We start from the raw sequence: 13,274 nt of genomic DNA, 5'->3' as shown, positions 1-13,274 counted from the left end.
AGATTCAAAGCATGCAAATAAAATCATATTTCATTTTTAAAGAAAACTGACTACCCATACTATGGAAGATAGATTTGGCAAAATCACAAGGAGAAAGTTCAATGAGAAAATCCTTAAAATATTCCACAAGAGAGAGATGGTGAAAACTGGAAATAGGGCAGGAGAGCCGGTTTAGAAAGGGTTGACAGACTGAAAGATGTTAAGTAAGGAGAACTATATTATCCAGTGACCAGATGGATATGGGAGATTAGGTTTTGGCACAAAAAAAGGAGTTTGTAATTATGTCCACATTTTTGGTATATACACAAGAGCAAGAGCAATTCTACAGAGAAAGATAATAAAGTTGGTTTTAAATGTGTTAGATTTTCCAGTGGGAAATCCTGTTAATAATTAGTAACAGAGAGAAAATAAAAGTATAGAAACTAAGGAAATATTCTGGAATGGAGATATTGATTTACAACTGCTTAGCATTTAGGTAATATTGGCAATTGAAAAGGCAGCTACAGGAGCACATGCAGTTGAAAAGGTGGAGTGGACAAATGAAAACCCAAGGAAATAGCAAATGAATTGGCAATTAAAGGAAGAGGAAATAATAAAAGAATGAGAAACAGTGACTGAGATGTGAAAGGGTAACAGAGATGTTAGGACAGGAAAGATTTTTTTTTTAAGATTTATTATTTGTGCATACAAGAGCTGGGGTACAGGCCAGAGATGCAGGGGGTGAGGATCCACCAGAGACAGAGTGGGGAACAGAACAGGCAGACTGACAAAATGCACTGCTGAGGGGAGCAGCGGACAAGAGAGGAGAGGTCTGCTGTGCCATGTGGGTTGCTCCCTGACTGGCCGTGAATCGAACTCGTGCTACAGTGGCTGTGGATTGCTTCATAGGTTGCATCTTAACCCTTGCACCACCAGGGAGGCCCAAATTAAATTATTTTATTGAGGTATATTGGTTTATACTGTTGTTTGTATGTTGGGAGTATAGGATTCCTGTCCCCTCCCTTCAGGTGTTATTACCGTAGCACACCCACCACCAAAGCACCTACAGTCCATCATGCTCCCTCTCCATTTGTTCCATCACCTCATCTTCCTCTCCCCTGAATTCCTCAGCACTATATTCAGTTTTCAAGGGTAAGTTTTTAAGTTTAATTTTATCTGACCCTTTGTTTGGTTTCTCTATATTTTACCTATAAGTGACACCATCTGGTATTTGTCCAAGATAATTTTTTTAAAGATTTATTTATTTATACATGCAAGAACTGGGGTGCAGGCCAGAGGTGTGGGGATTGAGAGGATCCACCAGAGACAGAGTGGGGATCAGAACAGGCAGACTGACTGAAATACGCTGCTGAGGGGAGCCAGAGGGCGAGGTCAGTAGACTACCCAATGCTGCGCCATGTGGGTAGCTCCTGGGTGGGGATGGAACTCATGCTGCAGTGGCTGCGGATAGCTTCATAGGTTGCCTCTTAACCCCTTGCACCACCAGGGAGGCCCCCTGGATATTTTCTTATTCATGATTCTCTAGGTAGCAGCACCCATCAGAGGCATAAGACATAACCAAAAAACACATAATATTTAAATATGAATGTTAAAGTCCAAATTGATTGATTACCAGGGTTTAGAAAACTTGCATCTTCATTTTGATAATGAATGTGTTTTTGAACTACATAAAATCTTAATATGTAAATGACTCTGTCTACAGGAGCCAGAGAGAGAAGAGGAAGGCAGGGTAGGAGGTGAGGGAGACACACAGAGAGATAGTTAGTTTTCGGGTTTGAAAACACTCATTCATTCTGTGTGAATCACATTCTATCAATTCTATCATATCTAGCAAGAAAAAGTCCTCCTAACAGGTCTGGACAAGTTGAATATGCTTAGCTTCCTCTCGTCTAATAACTTGCTTCTGCTGATCTATACCTTTTCCATATTAAGTCTTTCCCCAACATTTATCAGCTTTAGCTGCATTTCCATTCTCTAATTTGCTACTTTGGAAGAGTAAAAGAGATTGTTAACTTGGTATTTATGAATATTTTATTTACTCAAATAAAAAAGGTAATTTCTCTTACCATTTGGGTCAAGTGAAAGTAAAACCCAATAGCATTAGTGGCCAATCTTGCTCAGTTAGGTAGAGGTGAATTTCAGGGTTATTGGAAGATGTTTTTTGTGCAAGTCTATATCCCTCAACCTGTGACCAGTCAGGACTTGCTGATGCTATGAAGGTGTTTGGTCAAGTTAATGCTATAGAAAAATGAAATCACAGGGTGGTCAGTTCCAGGACATCCTGCTGCTCCACAAAGAAGCAAAATAAAAAAATTACAAACCACAAATATACTCCCAGTTGTAAATAAAGACCATCAAAGTTATAACCACCAAAGGTGTGGTGGGGATCAGGAGATGGTACTTGCTATGTACTTATAAATTGTAATTCACCATAAAATGTCATTCATGGCTTTCTTGCCCCACTCCATCATTATCCAGATAGAACAAGAACATGGGGCTAAGAAGGACAGGTCCCAAGAATTAAACCTATAAGTTGAGTGAGTTCAGAGAAGCAGACTCTAAGGGTTCCAGGAGTATGATAACCAACACAGGTAAAGTAAGGCCAGCAGTTGGTAATAGGTAATCAAGTAAATAGAGTAGTTCCTCCTCCTGAATCCTAGAAAAACATACCGCTTGCTTTTAATGAGAATATGGCAAGAGTGACAAGCTATTCCCATGGTTACATTGTAGTACAGAAGACTAATTCGATCAGAGTCAGAGACTCCTCATTGATGGCTTTGAAGTCAGCTGTCATTTTGAGAGATGCCCTGTAGGATGTGTCACACAGGAAAGAACTGGAGATGAGCTCTAGGAACTGAAGACTGCCTTCAGCAGAGAGAAAACTAGTAAGAAAACTGTGTATCCCTGTAGAGATTTATGGAGATCCTCGTCAGAATAAGAATTTGGTGTCCCTCAAATGCAAAAATCTTTAAATTTTAACTAGACATTTTTTTAGAGGACTAGAAAAATGAATTTTCTGTGGACAAAAATATTTAACCTTCAAAATAACAAAATCATTCCATGCACCTAATATAAAATACTCTTTATTAGGAATTGCCCTAGAACTGAGTTTGTGCAATAGACAAATATTTGAAAAGCCCATAAAATGGTATAAAACAAATAATAAAGAAATCACTTATTCATGACAAATTATAGTAAGTCAAGCACTGCTTGGTTTTGGAATTTCACTTGACACCAGGTGCCTGTTAAGAGGCAGGTCTCAGGGCAGGTGGAATTACCACTTGCAATTCTTACTTGTGTGTTGAAAACCTATTTGTCTTAGTCAGTTCTGGACAAATGAAAAAGTTGCATTGGAGATTGATATCTACTCTGATGGAAGCTGTTATAATTTCATTTGAATTGCTATCTAGAGCCACATGAGAAAATTTTAGTTTGCTGACATTTTATTTCTAGTGATGTTTAGGGTTCTATAGAGATCACAGCCCCATCCAATGGACTGTCCACCCTGTATTTCAATTCAACTGAGCCATCAAATGGGCAGAGATGGGAAATCAAGCTCTAGGAGTTATAATTCCCAGGAGTCCACATGAATAGTATTTGATATTAAGGAAAAGTGTTACCAGATGTGACCAACACACCCTAGTTAATTCCCACCAATGAGTCATGCTCTTATATAAAATATTCTTCCCAAGAACCCTCAAGAAGCTTTACCTTGTTTCTAACCATGGTTACATTACATTTTAGAAGACACTAAATAGATCAGAGTGAACCTCCTTGTTGCTGGTTTTGAAATCAGCCATCATGACCTCTAGGGTATATCTCATGGGAAAGAACTAGAGATGAGCTCTAGGAACTGAAAGTTACCTCCAGCAGAGAGAGCTGGTAGAACACTGTGCATTCAGTCCTCCAAGTGCAAGGAGACAAATTCCACCAACAACTGGATAGAGCATGGAAACAGATGTTTCCTAATTTCGCTTCTGATGAGAACACAGGCCTGCATGATACTTGGGTATAGCCTGGTAAAAATCCCAAAGCAGAGAACAAAATTAAGCTCTGCCTAGGTTTCCAACCAACTGACCAAAAGCTGGAGAAAATAAATGTGTAGTGTTTTAGGCTGCTAAATTTTCAGTAATTTGTTATGGAGCATAACTAATGCACAAAGTAGCAAGTTTCAGTTGCTTGTCAACACTTCATTAATTGGTATGACGTAGAACATCCCAAGGCAAGGAAGGTTCAAGCTCTGCACAAAAGGAACTAATAGTTGGCAGGATGCAAAAACCCCATTGTAGATAAAAGTGTGTGTGTGTGTGTCTGTGTGTGCGCGCGCATGCCTGAGGGGTAAGGTAGACATCCAGTTATAAGAATTCAGCACAGGCACCCAGTCTACAAAGCAATCAGAGTGAAGGTGTTAGATACAGGGTGGACTGAGTTTACAAAAGGGGTGTCTAGTTATGGTGCCATTACCCTATTCAGTGGTGAGAACTGGGTAGGGTATTTGCATACTCTTTTAAAGTGCAGCAAAGAGATCCTCCAGTCCAAAATAGCTTTGAGTGGTTGAAATCTTATCAGCAGCTACACACTCCTGTTGTGAAGCATTATACTTTATATTCGTTAACAATAACACCATGAAATAGAATAATCATTGCATTAGATTTCTTAAAGAGAGACTGATTTGCTGGTGATGTGGGACCACCTGACAAAATTCAGGGTAGTACCCACAGAAGAAAGCAATAGTCACAAACTGTGTCTACTTCATAAATTTAGCAATAGTTTTCTGTTCCTTAAAATAAGCATGATCTGTGACTAGCTTCCATCTTCATTAACTTTCTGATTTAGGGAAACGACTGAACTTTTGTAAGCTTGTCTACTCATTTGGAAAAGAAGGATATTAAAAGAGGTGTTAAGTTGAGACAAGGAAATAATTTAACTAGTCTCCAACACAGTAAAAAGAATAAGCTGAAGTGTTTTAAAAATTCAATAGCATTAAAAGTTGAAGAGCTTTGTTTTGGAGTTGGCTACTGTGAATTTAAATCATCACTCAGTGATTTGGTAGATATGTGACCTTTTACTAGCTACTTAAATTTTTTTTTAAGATTATTTATTTATTTATTTATTTATTTATTTATTTATATAAGCACTGGGTACAGTCAGAAGCAAGGAAGGGTGAGAGAATTCACCAGAGCCAGAGAGGAGAGCAGAACAGGCAGACCGACATAGTACACTGCTGAGGGGAGCAGCGGGCGCAGCAGGAGAGGTCTGCGCACCAAGTGGGACCCTCACCAGCAGCCGGGAATCGAACCGGTGCTGCGGAGGCTGTGGGCAGCTTCGCAGCCCAGCACTCAACTGCTATGCCACCAGGGAGGCCCCTAGCTACTTAACTTTCTAAGTATCCATTTACACATCTGAAAAGGCATGAAAATAATATCAACTTTACTACACTGGTCAAATAAAAGGAAACAATGTATGGAAAGTGTTCTGCTTTCCCCCTACATGGTAAGTTTATGTATCTTGATTAATATTGCTCAGGTGTGGAGCTAGCTAGCATGTAGTGATTTGATGTGATAACTCCAGTCATCTTTCATCCTAACTTCCATTGCTCCCCATTCTCCTAATTAGAGCAACTGATAGTTTACAGCATCTATATAACTCTGCAAATTAGAATCTCCAGGACAAAGCTGCAATGTGTTTTTGTTATATTGAATTGAACCCACTTTTGCAGACTGATGAAGAGACTATGGCTTTCTCCTGAGATGCTGCTTCAATGACAGCCTCAAGAGCAAGTGTGTGTGCAGATATACTTTACAGTGGATAAGATGATACAATACCTTTTAGCCTAATAAAATGGGTTGATTTAGCACAGAGCTGTTAGCTTTTGTATCAGTATAAACCACATCTACAAATATAGTGGCCACTGCTGCATACTCACAGAAGGGTAAGAGAGTTACACTCTAAGGTAGATTTCTATGCTATAAAAGTGACATGTGTAAGATCAATGTGACTATAATTTGGCAATACAGGATGGGTTTTGAACACTTGGATGTAAATTTGAATTTAATAGGATAAGAGAGTTTACCTCAGAAAATGGCACACATTTCTTTGGAAGGTCCTGGAAGACCTGTGGAAAATGAGCTGACACTTGATCATCTGGTCATGTACACAGGCCTAAAGTTTATATAAAAGTGATGTTTTTTATTACTTGGCCTCAATGGAACAGTTCATCACATACTGAGTTGTCTATTCTATCGTAATGGGTCTATCTAGAAGAATGTTCTACAATTCCCCATTAGCAATACTTTATCGTATCTTATAGAGATACGGAAAGGCATTACCAGAGAGGCATTTTTCTATGAGTTTTAGAGATCCAGCCATGTTCAGTCACTAACAGCCCTTTGTCCTATGTAATTGTTACCCTTTGATAATCATTTACCGGGACCCAGGAACTTTTATAAATATTTTACAGATATCAACTAATTCAATCCTTAAATAATAATACTGTAATATGTAGTTATTAATACTATCTTCATTTCATATTTATTTTTTAAAGGTTTATTTATGTATGCATTCAATAACTAGGGTGTACGCCAGAGGTGCAGGGGGTGAGATGATTCTCCAGACAGAGTAGGGAGCAGAATAGGTGGATCCCCTGAAATACACTGCTGAGGGGAACAGCAGGCGAGGCAGGAGAGGTCTGCTATGCTATGTAGGTAGCTCCATGGCCGGCTAGGAGAATCGAACTCGTGCTGCAGTGTCTGGCAAGGTCCTTCATTTTATATTTTAGGAAAAAGACAAAGATATGTTAAGTAACTTATGCAAGGTCACACAGTTGAATAGCAGCAAAGCCAATATCAAATTGTCTGTATCCAGCCTCATTCCCTTAATCATTAAGTGATACTTTACCTTCAACACAGAAATATCACTGGACTGAGAGTTTCAGGAACTAGATTTGAAACTCGACTTTATAACTAATTAACTACATGAAAGATTTATATCTTTACTACTTTCTATTGTATCTTTAGCAATAATACTGACATGATCAGGTTGGGAAGATTATATACTTATAATCTTCTTGCAGAGTAGCTACTTCAGAATTGGTGTTCAAGCAATATTACCTGTATGTAAGGTTTTCATTAAGATTTCTATTAACCTACAAATCAATTACTGGGCTCTGAAATATTTTTAGTAACAACTCTATTAATAACTGGGCATAATCTTAGTTGAACTGATTGACTCGGACCGAGAACAAATGTTGAGAAGAACTAAAAACAAACACAAGTCTACTTGGATAGACCTTGTATGCAGTGTCAATTTCATGGAACTATGCATTGCTGAATGGGACAGGCCTAGACTAGTATTTATAGGGCTGTTGGAGCAGTCAGAGGTCACTGTGATGCCAACAGTGGATGGCAAGAGAGACAAGATGCCAAAGGTAGCCCAAAAAGGCAGCACCCATTCGACTGAGGACAGGAGCTTCTTTGATGTGTGCCATTCATACCATGGCCCCATGCCATGTTTGAGTTGGAAGCATTCTGCTATTGGGCCAGCAGTGCAACTGCCACAAAAAGATTTCTCGTTTCCTTCCAAAGATGTGAATGATGCTGATGTCTTCAAACTATTTGAGTACTTTCTCCAATTTTCCATAATAGCACATAAAAGAAATGTCAGAGAGTAGATGTCCAAACTCTGGCACTTCTATCTGAGCTCTGTGTGGGTTCAGTGGCAGAGTTTAGGGAGAAATGCCACATCATCTCTTGGCTGAGCATGTCAGGAAGGTCCAGTGGACAGAGCGAACTCTGTGGGCACACAGACTCAGCCTTCAGTTTTACACAGGGGAAATGTTAGGCATTTCCACCTTGTGATGAAACAAAGTATAGTCAAAGCACCTCAGGACACAGATTTTTCCTATAAAGATCCATTGAAAAGTAACAAACCACAGGACCTGGTCTTCATTGCCACATACTGATCATCACAGAGAACTAGATCATTTTTTAATCAACATTCCATGTCAGGAAAGAAAAAGCTTTTCAAATATCTTCTAGTACTTTCATCCAGGACCAGAACTGTGTTACATGACCTCAAATCCTATTGTCAGGAAGGTTCTTGGACAGAGGTTTACTTTATATCTCATAATCTTAGTGAAAATGAGTAAGAGATAAAGAACTGGAAATGGGAATTGTGATAGCTAGCCCTCCCATTTCACATGGGCAGGTACAATTATTCCTGTGACATAATCAAGGAAACCGGAGTCTGAACAGCTTAAGTAACTGGGACAAGGTAAGTGACATGGTAAGTGGTGAGATCAGGATTTGAACTTAAGCACCCTCTGTCCAGGGTGTGTGTACCTGACACCATACACCACCTCTTCTCTAAAGTTGATCTTCCTATGGTTCCTTCTTAGAGGACCCTGTAACTTTCCCTGAGGGCTCTAATCACCATTTACAATTAAATATTTATTTTAGTTAGACATTCATTTCATCTCTGCTTGCCCAAATGGATAGTAATCTCTGTGAGAGCTGAAACAGTCATTGTTTTATTTACCCCTGTGTGTGTGCAATACACATGTTTCTCACACATAACCAGTCAGTTAATATTAACTCCATGAATAAATGAATTCAAAAAGTATGCAATGTGATATTAATCCTGTGCTAGTCAGGAACTTGAAGACTTCAGAGCAGAAACATGTACTTGAACTGAATAAAGGGCAAAGAAGACTCCAGGATCATGGTCAAGATTAGACCCAGAGTGATGGAATTAAATTTGAGAAACCAGAAGTGAGACTAGAAAGAAAAATTAAAAAGAGACAACTGTGCAGAAGAAATGAACCAACTTGATGACTTGAGACAGTCTTGAAAACAGAGCAGAGATTTCAATATTAATAAAGAGACCAAGATTATTGTGAATCTGAGTAAAATCTCAGCAATGATCATCCTGGTCATTTTATGTAGATTTGATCGGAGGCTGTACAGAGATGTTTCATGGAACGGTGAAAAAAACTTAATTGACCACAGCATAGGAAATAGAAAGTGAAGACAGATAATCATTATGCCCAGGTTGTTACTAGTAGACTTTAGTAGATTTGAGTTTATGAGGACAGATATACAGAGATACAGAGAAGTAGGTATAAAGCAACTCCAAGTTTTTGAGTTGGTTAAATCAGTGCATTGGGTAACAAGTTAGAAATTCAGACAGGGAGCTACTTAAGGAAGAAAGATTATGAGCCAAGTTTGGAAAATGAGGAAAGTAAAAATGTTCATAGGAAGCTGGAAACAGATGGCTAAAAATTATTACAAAAAAAAAAAGGAAAAACTGGATAGTCAGACTTGGAAGTGAACACAGATCACATACTGAGAAAGAAACAGACTCATATTTCTCAGCCATAGGATTAATTCAGGCTGAGGCAGTAAACAAACTCCATGTTATTCCCCAAATTCTGACTTTTCCTGCCTTGGTCATCAGCAATGTCTCCCTGGGTCTCTGAATGACTATAAAACAGAACATCTACTCCTCCCTCAAATTGAACCAAACCAGCTATATGCTACCAATAAGAAATAAATCATGTTAATTATGTCAATTCAATGAGGGCTCAGATTTAACACTTAAGTATTGCAGACCCCAGCCTTACACAAACAGAAGTTCACAATCTGGATTAAGGTAGTAGATCTCAATGAAAGGCGAAAGTTGAGACTCAAAGAACATAGAAGAGTGAAAAGCAGTTGGCAAATGTTGTGAATGGGAGGATGAAGTTGACTTTATGGAAAAGTTAGACTAATATTTCTGCAAACCAAGAGTGAACAATGAGCTCAAACTTTGAATCGCCTTTGGTACTTCTTATCAGTATTGATAAGCCACCTTTTCTAAGAATTGACAGGAAATTCAATTATTGATTATTCATGGTAAATGTTTGTAAAAAAATGTGAAATAATTCACATGACTGTGAAATGCAAATAGGTACAAGCAATTTAAAAGCAATTTAACATTGATAAATAGCATGAATACTTCCTTTAATAGTTGATGCATTTTTTTCATTTTTCCCTATAATCAGTGTTTTTTTCCTATTCTATTCTATTCAGTATGTACTGTTAGCATTGTATCTTACCACTGGTTAGTAAATAATTGTTGAATGAATGAATAAGTGCATAAATAAAAGTGAGAAATAGAGGTAAATGACTGAAATAATTAAATTAGTTAAAAACTTATTCAATTCATCCAGGAAGCAAAGACCTACAAAATGTGTTTTCTAGTTTAACATTAGCAACAAATATGCATTCAGTTAGGATATCAAGGTTTTTACAATTTACACTAATCCTCTAACCAGTGATTTTTGACCCATTTAAAGATGATTTTAAAATATTGAATGTAATTGGAATCAATAGTACTAAAGGGGGAAAAAAGGACTCAATAAAAATGGCAGGGAGTCTATAAATACCTATATTCTTATCGTACTGAATGATTTTAATATTTATTGAATATTTTTGTAAGAATAAAATAAAGAAAAAAAGTATAAGAATCATATCTGTTGGCACAAAGGGGATAAAGCGGGAGCAGCTCTATCATCCATCTATATATCAGGAAGAACTTGCTGATGGTGGGAGATGTCAGGATGAGAAAGGGCATAATCTGTCGAGTTATAATATTAGACTGGACAAAGGATTTGAACATATATCACTGAAATCAGCCTTTCCCTACAGAGATAGAGACTAGCCAAGCTAATGGATAACAGTGATATGCACTGCTTATTTACTAGGTGAGATCTGTCAAAGCAAAGACAAAGTAAAGACAAGTCAAAGCAAAGACAAGTAGTTCCAAGTATACCACTTGTGATACTAAGACCCAGAATTGATATAATTAGCAAAATTGCCCAAAAAAAACTAAAAAACAAAACATGAATTTTGTGTCTTATATTTGTGTGTATTCTTTGCTTTCTACCCAAATTTCCACCACAGAAGCAAAGCACTGTGTGTGTGTATGTGTATTACGAAGATGCTTTGTGAATTACAGAACACAAAGAGCAATAGGATCTTCAGGTCATTTTTGTGAAAGATAGCACTGGCAGATGATAGATAAAATCACCTATTCATTTGGAGGAGCTAACCCTCCCCTTATTTACCTATTTTATCAATTATACAAATATTTATTATGTTATTCATTATGTGGCAACTATGTTGCCTCTACTCTCTTAGAGCACACACTCTAGTAGTTGATGGTGTAATCATGAAATAATTAATCAGTAAAGTATAATTTATATTCACTTGTCCATTTCTGCACTGAACTGAGATATTTTTAGGTAAGAAAATGCCTTGTATATCTTGATGTTACCCAAAAATGGCAGAGAAGATGTGGTACACAAACACAGTGGAATATTACTCAGTAATCAAAAAGGATAAACGTATACCATTTGCAGCAATGTGGATGGAGCTGGAAGGGATCATGCTCAGTGAAATAAGCCAGAAAGAAAAAGAGAAATATCAGATGGTTTTACTTATAGGAGGAATGGAGAGGATCCAAATAAGGGATCAAAAAAATGAAAGTAATTATGATAAGTAAAAATCAAAATCAACAGGCAACTATAAACCAGAGAAATTCTGCATGGGAAGAGAGTGGAGTAGGATCAAAACAGAGGTGGGAAGAGCACAAGGGGTAAAAGGGAGGTAGGGATTTCACAGGGACTATAACCAAGATTAAAATGCATACATTGCACAAAAATGAAAAATGATGTAAAAAATATGTATAAAATAATAATAATAAATAGCAAAAAATGAAAAATGATGTAAATATATATATATAATAAAATAATAATAAAAAATAGCAGAGTGTGTGATAAAGAGCAGAGGCATATGAAAATGTCGCTAAACAACAACTGTGGGATAATTATGCAAATGAACGGGAAAATGCAGGAGGGAAAGTAGGTGGAAAAAAAATAATAGGATGAACTTAAGTGATTTTATTGATGAGCATGTCCTCAAATGAACAGAACACTGCTTCATCAGCTAAAATTAATCTTTCAGAAATCAAAACTTCAGGAAAAATTTACTTCATTCAAAAGTTAACAGAATATAGACTTTTCTTTTATCTTTTGTATTTTTTTATATTTTATTTTATATTATTCTCACATCATTTTTCATGTTTGCACAATGTATGCATTTTCATTTTTGTTAATTCCCCATACAATTCCTACCCCCCTTATTTTGATCCTAATCCCTCCTCTCCTCCCCAGTCCCCATTAGTGTGTCTCTGGTTTATAGTTGCTTGTTGATTTTGATTTTTTCCTGATTATAATTAGTCTTTTTCCTGGTCCCTTATCAATCAAAAAAAAATAAACTCACGCAATTTGCAGCAACATGGATGGAGCTGGAAGGGATCATGCTCAGCGAAATAAGCCAGAAAGAAAAAGAAAAAGAAATTGACTTTTAGAAAAATGACCGCTCTCCATCATGTATACTTATAATTAAGATTAGCTTCAGGAAACCAATATTTCTTTCCCAGTTCCAGCCTGAAATGATCTCACATGGAGGAATTTGTAACATTTGAAAGTCTCTTTTTTTCACTTATAAACAGTATAGTCCTTCCTATTCATGGGGACACACAAGCAGTTTATGCGAAAAACACAAAATTCTATATAAGTCCAGTTGGTATATTTATATCCTACTGAGAAGTATGATATAGATATTAATGTGGGTGAACTCAGAAGAGAATGACAATTTTCATGTAACAGAATAACTAACATCTTCCCCCAACAACCTAGAAAATTGGTCTTAAATGAACTTGTGCTCCATGACCTAAGGAAAGTAAAGTCTTTGGCTATTTCCATAAAAATTTCATCCCTATGCTCTAAAATGTTGACCTGGTATTTCTAAAATTACTCCGCGATCCATATTTACTACATATCTAATGAAATCCTTTTATTTTTGTACCTGCAATGCTAATCGAGAACCACATCCTCATCCTGCAAAAGAATCCAAAGCTACTATTACTACAGAGACAACCTTTAGGAAATCAAGGAAGAGAATTCATCAAAGGAATTTGGTCTGTTATACTTCTCTAAACAGGTAAATGATGAATCATTTCAAGATCAAAAAATTGGGGTAGAATCTAATTGATATCAACTATGTGGATATGATGATGGAAATAAGAGTCAACATTGATTGAGTGCCTACTCTGAGCCAAGCACTTTCACATTTTCTTATTTAATTCCCAAAGCAATCATTATAATAGATACAATTGTTAATCTTTATAGAAGAAGAAAATAGTACAAATAAATCAAGTGGGATTCTTGTTAG

At 37.0% G+C, this 13,274-nt stretch overlaps 1 long non-coding RNA gene across 1 annotated transcript in view; it reads right to left on the bottom strand.

Moving 5' to 3' along the window:
- The window catches only part of LOC129146369 (uncharacterized), a 135,125-nt gene extending 122,780 nt beyond the window's left edge, over positions 1 to 12,345 (bottom strand). The window contains exon 1 of the long non-coding RNA XR_008553006.1: positions 12,321 to 12,345. This is a non-coding gene — a long non-coding RNA (uncharacterized LOC129146369). The remainder of the gene's footprint in view (positions 1 to 12,320) is intronic.
- Between the last annotated feature and the right edge of the window lie 929 nt (positions 12,346 to 13,274).

This window comes from Talpa occidentalis, unplaced genomic scaffold (assembly GCF_014898055.3).
Source record: "Talpa occidentalis isolate TD23 unplaced genomic scaffold, MPIMG_talOcc4v2.1 talOcc4.2, whole genome shotgun sequence".
Classification (NCBI taxonomy): Eukaryota; Metazoa; Chordata; class Mammalia; order Eulipotyphla; family Talpidae; genus Talpa; species Talpa occidentalis.
Note: the sequence above shows the minus strand (reverse complement) of the source record. Positions and strands in the feature narration are given on the sequence as shown.